This window comes from Astatotilapia calliptera, chromosome 16 (assembly GCF_900246225.1).
Source record: "Astatotilapia calliptera chromosome 16, fAstCal1.2, whole genome shotgun sequence".
In the NCBI taxonomy this organism is placed as follows: domain Eukaryota; kingdom Metazoa; phylum Chordata; class Actinopteri; order Cichliformes; family Cichlidae; genus Astatotilapia; species Astatotilapia calliptera.
The window spans coordinates 25,840,649-25,848,544 of NC_039317.1; positions in this window are offsets into that span (position 1 = coordinate 25,840,649).

Sequence of the window (7,896 nt, forward strand, 5' to 3'; positions counted from 1 at the left end):
AGTAGATGGAAGCGTTTCTTGGCAATCAGACTTCATCTGGCAGTCAGTCAGCCCAGGGAAACGCTAACTGAGCAATGAATTCTCCAATTTAAGGTATATTTGTCTCCAGTGTGCCCCTATGTCATTTAAAGTCCCTGTATAATTTAAATTTACAGATTGGCCCATTTTTACTTGTTAAAGAACACATGTTAGGTGCTTTGAGCTAATATGCTCACAGGGATACTGACATGTTTGGCTATTAAAGTAGATGTCATGTTTGCCATGTTCACCATTCTGGGTTTAACATTATAGCATACTAGCGTTTGTGCAACTCAAGCACAATAAAACCTTCTTCTTATTACTATTCTGAATGTCTGTACATGGCAATCCATACAATAGTTGCTGTCTGACTGATCACCAGATTGAGATGAGCTGAAGGTACATTTCCACACATGCGTGGGTCTAGAAGATAGATGCACCCAACATAAAGTCACCCATTGGTTTTTAGACTGCACATTTTCACCACTCAGCACCTTGTTAAGTTTTCAAAGACAGATATTGCTATATTGGGATAAGATGTAGTGATAAGCTATCAGCTTGATTTTGAAGCTGCAATGGGTGGACATGAAGGTACAGACATCTAATAAGCACAACGTAAGAGGTTAAAATAGTAGAACTTCACTTAGCAAAACTTTGTGGATGGTCTGTACCACAGCAGGCAGTGATTTTGTCAGATAGGTCCATTAAAAAGCTCCAAAGGCCACCAAAGCGGAAAACGTGGTGGAAAGGTCTACCAGTGTCTCCCATTAGTGGACGTTGAGTGCATCAGATACCTGTAGCTACAGCAAACTGATTGGCAGGTTTCCCAAAACAAAGTGGCCATGCCCATAGCCCACAAAAGTACAGTGCAGTTATATTACAGTTATTATGAAGGAGCTATCCAGGGAGATGCCCAGTTTTGTGGACCATGTAAGTCATATATGAAAGCATGTAAAGTTTCTTAACCTTGTAAAGATGTCATTTTAACAAAGGAGTCTATGGCAATGGACTGTATTTAGGAGTCAGACTGAAACTAGATTTCGATGGATACTGCACTTATTGGTATTTTACATTGGCTTCCTTTTTCAGTCTTGGGAGTTGACCTACAAAATCATGCACAGACCAGCCACAACATTATAACTACTGACCAGTGAAACAAATGATCTCATTATAATGCAATGTTCTCCATGTGTGCTGGTATTCATGTGGCTGACCACCCACTTAAGGATTGTTCCAGATCAATCACACTCCCACAGGATTGACATTGACCCAGCCTTCAAACTCCCTCGATCCCAATCTGATCAATTATCTGCAAGATGTAAGCCAGATCCACAGAGGCCCCATACTGCAACCAGGAACCAAAGGATATACAGCCAAAAGCCTGGTGCCACACACACCACAGGATATTGCAGACCCACTGTGTCCATGCTCTGATGGGTCAGAGCTGGCATAAGAAAGATGTGAAAAGATAGCAGGTGGTTTTACCGTGGTCGATGATTGACGATTACACACAAACTAGAAAGATCACGTGTAATAAATACAGCTAAAAATATAATTTAAGAAACGTTCTCCAAAGTTTTTGTGTCTCAGCCCCACATTCTGATCTGACAGGCTGTTGTTAAGTAACTGTATAGAGAAAAACAGCAGTCAGTGATTGCAACTTAACTGAGTACAACTTCTCCACTGTGTAGGTGTATGCTGTATTTGAAAATGCCTATGGTGTTTCAAATAATATAGCTAATCAAGTGATATTTATGAACAAATTTGCATTAAAATATTTCTTTTGACTAAATCACAGTGATCACAGTTTCTCCGTCTGTATAGCAAGCACATGTGGCCACTTCCCATTTGTATTAAATAATAAACATAAGTTCTCTTTTGAAGTCATGAACTGTGAGCAAGTGTTCTGGGCTGCAAGTAAAATGTTACACAACTGTTTTCTTTATGTGAAAGCATTGGCATTATAAAATGATAAAGGACAGATGGCTTAGTGCATACTTCTTTATCGCTAAGGGCTCTTCATATTACAGTTTATTCTGCCGTAATATGATGCAATGAGAGTGCTGAGCAAGTACAAAGTTATTTGTCAATTACACCTCCCTGTTAATAGGATTAGATGCATCTGAAAAGCTCTCAAAAGGGTTGTTTGCAGTGAATATGGTGTTCACAACTGTGACAGAGAGGCACGGCTCATGCTGAGGCTATGAGCAATAAATTGTGACAATGTTTTGGAGGAAAGTTGATTATTGGTTGTAAAGAGTACATCAGTCTGTATATGTGGGTTTTTTTGTACTATTTTAATTTAAATACTCAGACAAAAATGATGACGTAATTTCACGGTTGGTAAATTAGGAATACTTTCCCAGGATGGATACACTGTTGTGTGCTCAAATGATATATATGCATAATCACTTTAATCAGTCAGTTGATAGTCAAGGCATGCATTTAACTGGATAACCTCTCCGTTATTTTTCATTTTGGTTTATTAAAATTTGTGAACAACAAGACAAACATGTGCACATATGTTCCCAACATAATACTGGATGGTTGTATTGACCATTGTTAGGTTTTGTATTGTTGATTGTCATTTATGCTTAGAAATATCTACTTATATATGCTTAGAGTTTTATAAATGGGAAGAGGTCGTACCTTGTCTTATTGTTTTATGGTCGGATAAACGTATCTATATCTATATCTACACACACACACACACACACACACACACACACACACACACACACACACACACACACACACACACACACACACACACACACACACACAGGCAAGGTACTCTTTGTATGTAGACGTCGTATGTTCATGAACCTATGCATATTCATAAAAGAGCAGTGTTATGGGGGAGCGGACGAGAGCAACTGGGGTCAAGCGAAGGAACAGCATTTGTCCGGTTCTCTCCCGTGCACGAGAAACATGAAGAACTTTGCCTACTTCGTGTCTTACTTTGCTGTTGTAATTATATTGTCTTCAACGTTCCAGCGAATAGGTTCAAGCTACAAACCTATCAACCATCTCAACAGATTGTTAGAGATTCTATAAAATAGTAGAAATTCCCTCAAAGAAATCTTTTTCTTAGAGAAGGCTGTCATCGGTGAAAACCAAATTGGCCTTTTGAAAGTATGTCCATCAGTTTGTTTGTTTGAAGTGAAGAAAGTCCTGTTTTTTTCCTGATTGAAATGCAACTGTGATAAATATTTAAAAAAAAATAGCAGACATGTTTTTGATTTTATTTTCCCCTCTTAATGCATTCACAAACCAAAGCAAAAAAGGCATCCCCTTGAATTTTTTAAAAGCTATTTACTATATATGACAGATTTGCATTAAGAAAATATAACGTATCTCCTTTGATGGTTTAATTTGAATACTTTGTGGAGAGGACTGCCAGGATGTGTTTTGACAATGTCTTCATCTCGAGAAATATCAAATCACGGAAGTTCAAAAGCAGTTTGTAACCAACAGGAACACTTCAGGGGTTTGGTATGCCTGCAAATGTTTCTGGGCTGTAATATATTTCCCCCTTCACTCACTTTACTGCTTTACACCCTTTTCACATGAAAAGCGACACCCGCTACTATTCAATTCATTTTTAATGAGAAGCATGCGGGCAGTGAGGGACTTGTGTGCACGCACCGTGGAAGCATGGGATTTATCACAATTGTCAGAGATCACATTTTATGTTGAGGTCACGAGAAGGAGGAGAATTTAATTTTGGCCGGGTTGGACTGCCCCGGAGCTGTAATGTACATATTTAAAATTTACAGGGATATAAACTAAAAGGCACATGTCAGTAAAGGGAGGCTCAGCGAGCTGTCTGTTCTGAGACGAAGAAGAATGTACTCTTGTGACCGTGTCCTCTGGTAATGTTTTGTGTAAAGCAGAGTACTATCAAAGCAGCTCTTATTGTGTCAACAGCTAGCAATATTGTAAATGTGTGTGTCAGTGAAAAATGGTGCAGCAATAAAGTAGAACTGTGATATCCTGATTGTACAAACTAAATATTGCGAACGGTTAGCTTGGAGTGTTGATGCTAGCCAAAGTTAGCTATCTTTATCAAATTAGCTGGTGGCAGAATTGAGCATGATGTCTTTTATATATTGTTATGGACTGCTCTAGTAAAGTGAGTGGGGAATACATTGTTGTTGATTGAAAACATCCCTTCATGATGGTTTGATTACTCTGCTGTTCCCATGGTTACTTCATTGCGCACATGTACTGGTATCGATACCCCAGATGGTGTGTTTGTTTCTCACATGCGGCAGGGTGTGGACCTCAGATTGGAGACTGCTTCCATCTGAAAGCACCTTTCTCATGACACATGCAGTTATATCATTAAGCTAGCTGCCATTTATTTTAATTTGAGCATGTGTGGGCCATTCATGGAAAAAGTAATTCATATTCCACCCTGCTTTTGCAGCTTCCCTGTGATGTTTCCAGGATATGTTTTCAATTCCAATTCTGAGTATGGCTTTAAAGAGTTACATAACTTTAAAAAACTCTTTCCTCCTAGGTATCGTACTTACACCCTGCTGTCTTCAGGTGGTTTTAAAGGAATGCTTGTTTGCTGTGTGAGTTTAAATTCTTTCTTTTCTACATTATCACATGGGATTGTATATAAATATCATGCTATTTTAGGCGCATCTGGTGCTTCTTTAAACCTTTTTCCTGCCATTTTACTTGGCATTCGAAATATTTTGGGTTAGGTCAGGTTGGGGTCGAGAATTTAATGCCATAACATGGCACATTAAAAGCAAAAACATTGTGATAACACAAGAAATGTCTTGCTGTTACAGTTATGTACCATTTTAAGGTACAAGTTTGGGGGAAAAATATTGCATGTCTCTCCTTTATGTTAGAGAGCTGCAATTTTCAGCTTTTTCAAAGCAATTGCTATTTTAGCATTTTTTTAAATGTCTATGGAGAGAATGGAAACCTATACTTAACAACTGAACCAAGTGGTGGTTCCATATTTCAGCTCCACAAAAAGAATATTCTCACATCTAGTGAAAACATGCTGTATGCACAGAGTATAAATTACAGTTACAGCTACTACATTCATCTGGGGTAACCTGCATTACGGCATAAACTGTTCGGGAAGAGTAATAGAGAAAGAAATGTGTTCATTTACTGCAGTTTATATAAGCAACTATTTGTCTGATTGCTATATTCATGAGCTCTTGTGATATTAAAATGTAGTTTTTTTACACTTCTGGCACAGTGGTTAGTACTGTCTCCTCAGAGGAAGACGATTTGAATTTGCTGCCGAGGACTTTCTGTGTGGAGTTTGTGTGTTCTTCCTGTGCCACCAAAGACATTTATGATGGATCAATTGGCAGTGAGTGTGAGTGATTGCCTGCTTCTCTGTGTGATGAACTAGTGACGCCTTTTGGGAAATGTCAGTTTAGATGGGGCATCGGCATAGGCTTCACAACCCTGCGACCTTAGTTAGATAAACTCCTAAGAAAATCCACAGATGGATTTTCATAAATAAGGAGCTTAACAAACTGCTTTGATAGTTATCCCTGGAAAATGGAGATATGAGTTTGGTTTCATTTTAGGGTGAATTCTAGATTACTTAAAAACCTTGCAAGCATTTGGCTATGTATATGCAGGTTATCCTCAAAGATTACTTTTAAAATATGCACTCAGATACCTCAGTTTCAAAACTGTGGCTGCCAGAAACATGGTTTTTCTAGAGCCAGACGTGAGCACATTCTAGCGAAGGCAGAATGCTAAGTTACAACTAATGCTAGAGAGCCTAAAAGGTACATCTATAGTCTGTATATTAGACAGAAAACCAAATTGAACCAGGTTGTAAATATGCTTATTCCTGCTGCAAAGTTAGCCATTTTTACATGGAATTCTGTGGGGACAGACCTGCTTTTAGAGCCAGCGTAAGATGGCCACTCGTGACAACTAAAGTTTTTGGCACTTCCACATTGTCTTCATTTCTAACCCCTGAGAGGTTGCTGCTGTGTTTGCTTGTTGAGTAACTGGAGCTTCCAGTGAGTCATTTATCTTGCTACATTAGCTGACATACTGTAGATATGTATATAGACTTGCATCATGGTGTAACTTTTATGAGGTACAATACTATAAAAGGTGACTTTAAAAATTTTATTTTTACCCCAAATGGTTTATTTTGTTGTTGCTCCTTTAATTTTCTAAAAAATTATGTGGTTGAATTAGGATCCCATTCACAAATAAACTACCAAAGTGTGGCTCTTGGAAACAATTGTTACCTCTTTTGACCTCAACTTAAAAAATGTACCCTTTTTCACCTAAGCTTAAAAACACCTGACTCCATTAAAATAAAGAAATCCTTCTTAGAGGAAACCATTTAGAAAATGCTACCCTTAACATGGTTAGTGGTGATGATTTCATGCTCCTATTCCTCTTCACATCAAACTGATAGAGGGTAGGATGGAAGCTATTATTTGGACAGAAGAATCATAATTCTCTGCAGGGCTGTTGTTAGTTCACATTGCTACCCAAAACACAAACACTTTTTTTTTTTCCCAGAGTCTATTGAATTTGCTGACCCCAACACCCAACAGTTTTCAATTACATTAGCCCCCACACTGCAATCCACTTGGAATACAAATGCAGAAGCTTGAACAAGCCTTCTCTTAAGAGTCTTTGTCAAGTAGCCGGCTTATTTGTCTATAGTTCTTTCCATATGGCCACACAGGTTATTCGTTGGCTGTTTTGTAGTTGTCAGGCAGCTGAAGGAGTCTGTCACAAAACCCAGTCAGCTCACTGGCCTTTAGCTTAGATCTCCTGCTTTTGTCACCCCAATTAACTTTGGATCACTTGCTATATTCACTAAATCTTCCTAGCGCGTAATAGAATTAGTGCAGCAATACAATTCGTTCTTAATGGTCAAATGTGTCTTTTTCTTGGCCTTCTGTACAGACATTCTGTCTCAATTGGCGTTTTTTTTTCTTGGTTATTCTGCTGCTGTCTTTGAGGTGTCAGCGGTAATTACATTTAATGAGAAAGGAATGGAGTTGTTCACCTGAACAGAACGCACGACCTCTGATGAAAGAATGCCGTTTCTGCTTATGAAAATGTGCAGTCAGTCAGTTGCGATGCTACTCTGATATTCGGGGTTCGAATCGGTTTTGAACAGTCTTTTGTGCGATATGGATTCAGAAAGAGGCGATGGCACAACTAATGACTGGCAACTAAAGGGAGCGTGTACTTTAAGACTTAGTAATGTAGACTGAAGAGGTGAGAGTGAGCTGCTTAAGATCAACGTTCTTTTGATTTGCTGAGGCTCTTTTAAATGCTGCTGTTGCATCTTGTCTAATTTACCATGATAAGAAGCTGTCTTCAAGCTGAAATTACTAATGAGATGGGAATATTTTTTAAAAAGTGTATTAAGAAAAATCCGGTGTTGCTCACTTGGTGTTACCACAGCCAAATATGATTTCCCTTGCAATGCATTTACTCTCTATCTCATCCAGTGACTTAGTATTTGCAGTGATCTGTGGTGTGAGTGGAAACATCATCTGACGTGAAACTGAAAGATAAAGAAGTCATCATATTTCTGAGTTTTTACATTCTAATTATTTAATGCTTATTATAAATGCTAATTATACTGATGTTACATTGACTACTGTGTACTTTATGTTTCACTCGAAAAAAAGTCAGAATTTCTTGTAATTTTTAAAGTGGTCTTGAGCAATATTTCTTTGGACTTTTTGAAAAGTTTTCAGTTTTTCTTTGGACACTGGCTACTTTTTCACTCACATTCAGTCGAGTGTTTGTACCTGATAATTTTCACAGAAATGTTTTTCTACTTTGTTAAGCCTACACATAATAGACAATCTAGCAAACAACCAATTTTAGATTTAGATT